Below are 2,498 nucleotides of genomic sequence, written 5' to 3' on the forward strand. Positions count from 1 at the left end.
AACTGCTTGGCTATACTTTGATAGAGCTAATTAGGCTTCTAATTCAGTGTTAGTCTACTAGCAAATCTCTATAATATGCAACATCTTCTGATCCAATTAATACCTCTGGAGGTCCAGATTTTCTTGATGCATCAAATCAACATGAAGATTTTAAAACTCCATGTTCATGTATCCCATTATCACAAGTAGTAAGTTCATGTGGGTTAGTTAATTTTTAATACTTTTTCTAAACCTGCAAGCAAATTTTCTTCTTTAGCCTGCTTTAGGAACAATGTTTACAATTGCTATCATTTCCTAGGATGTGGGCTGGGAATTAGGATGTTTTTATGTGATATATATTTCTATTTCTCACCACTAACCTGAAAAGAGACCATCAGTGGGATTTCAGAACAAATGTCTTCCTTCTGAAATGTACATTGGAATTTTATCTTCCCCTAACTTTCCATTTCTCAGAAGTATTATTATATGCAGAGGGAAAAACAAATGTTTCTTTTTTAGCTCTCTTTAATTATATTAGGCAAGATCCTCAGTATCTTCTTATCTTAAAGCTGTGAGATGTTGTGTTACTTGTCACGTATATCTTGTGATAATTCTCTGTATTGTTCTATTTCTGTTGAGAGTTTCACTTTGGCTCCTCTTTGCTTGTGGATGCTGCCACAGCTTCTTTGTTAAATGTTGTCAACCCTCATAGTTATTCTCAACAGGACCTCCATCAGGGAAGCTGCAGGCATGAGATTATGCCATGTAGTATTAGCCTCAGGTTTCATATGGCACCAGATGTCTACTTGTTCTTCACAAGAGATAGAACATCATGGTCTGATTATCCCTTTCGCCCGGTGCTTTTCTTTTGAAAGATGCACTTTTATGTTATAAGAATTATGGTCTAAACAATTCAGTAAGTCTTCAGATTAGTTTAAAATATAAGTAGGTTAGAACATGAGCATTAGGGAACTATTCATGTATGCCAAAGTTCTTACCTTTCTTAAGAGTGTTAATTTTGCAAAGCTTGTTTATTAGACCTAGCTGATCTGCCTCAGTAGTTATAGCATTGGCCCATGGGCTTAAGGGTTGATTCCGGTCAAGGACACATACCTCGGTTGCAGGCTTGACCCCTCGTCCAGTCAGGGCACATGCGGGAAGCAACCAATTGAGGTGTCTCATATCCATGTTTCTCTCTCTCTGTTTCTCCACCTCCCTTCCACTCTGTCTAAAAATCAATGGAAAAAAATATGCTTGGATGAGGATTAACAAAAGTAAACAAACACACAAATAATAACAAAAATCCTACAAAGCTAGTTTGTTAGAAATCTAAAGTTAAACTAGATTAAATAACTATAGGTTATAGTGTAAAGTTAACTTATTTGACCACTGTGCCCACTGTATAATTGTGTATACTTTTTTACTTATTTAATAAAGATTTATTTTTCAAAATATACAGCCGGTGAGATCTGTTGTTCATGCATCTTCTCCAGCAGCTGGGGAGTCCCCACCTTTGGTGTTTCTGGTGTAAATCACTTGAGTTCTGTGCTTTGAGACTAGTTCAATAAGCCTTTTACTAAGGAGCTCCTGAAGGGTTGCCCTGGCCAAGGAGCCACGAATCTTCAGCCTCTGGGAGACCACACCTGGGGTTATAAGCTTGTCCTTGGGAACGTCCTTACAGAGCTTGTCATATGTTGCTTTTTTAAACAAGACCAGATTATTGAGCTTGTCCCAAACTTTGCCTTTGGACCACTTTATTCTTTTTGGCCTTGATCCCTGACTTGTTCACAGGGTCTTTGTCTTTCTTGGCCAACTTTCCAGCATCTTTCTTCTTCTTGTTGTCTTTGGGCAGCATCACAGAACTCAGAGAGCTGGGATATGCTGCTGCCTGGCCAAGATGTCAGCCCAAGAGCAATTGTGTATACTTTTAAACATATATGCTGTGATGCAATTTCTTGCTCATATATTTATATTCATAAGATTGTTAATTCTCTGATAAAGTCTATATTGGATATGTTTTATAATTCAGAATTTTGCCATAGAGTATATTATTAATATAAGGTTTTTAGATAAATTGACTAATTTTCCTTTGTATATTTAAAATATGAGATGCTAGTGTTAAAAGGATCAAATTACATAATTATATTGAATAAAAATATGTATTATATATTGTCGGGTTATATGTGTTACTGTTAGTGATAATTGCTGAGTGAAACTTATTCTCTCATAGAGCTTGCATTAAATGAAGGACAAGACAAGCTAATACATAATCAAATAAATAATATGTAATTTTAGGTACAGATTCATTTTTTTTCTTTTATTAAAAGATATTTATTGTTGAAAGTATTACATATGCTTCCTTTATCCCCCCCCCCCCCATTGACCCCTTCTAGGCCACTACCCAACTCCCCAGCCCAGACTTTTTGGAGCCCACATCTTTTTCTTAAACATATGACCATATCTCCAATAATATACCGGTCATCTCTATTGGAACATCTCATAGGTAGACCAAACCCAGC

General features: G+C 36.2%; 1 pseudogene; it reads right to left on the minus strand.

The window, feature by feature from the left end:
• Positions 1-1,441: 1,441 nt before the first annotated feature.
• LOC118675235 lies at positions 1,442-1,834 on the minus strand (annotated as a pseudogene).
• Positions 1,835-2,498: the final 664 nt, after the last annotated feature.

The sequence above is a fragment of the Myotis myotis genome, unplaced genomic scaffold (genome assembly GCF_014108235.1).
Source record: "Myotis myotis isolate mMyoMyo1 unplaced genomic scaffold, mMyoMyo1.p scaffold_m19_p_2, whole genome shotgun sequence".
In the NCBI taxonomy this organism is placed as follows: Eukaryota; Metazoa; Chordata; class Mammalia; order Chiroptera; family Vespertilionidae; genus Myotis; species Myotis myotis.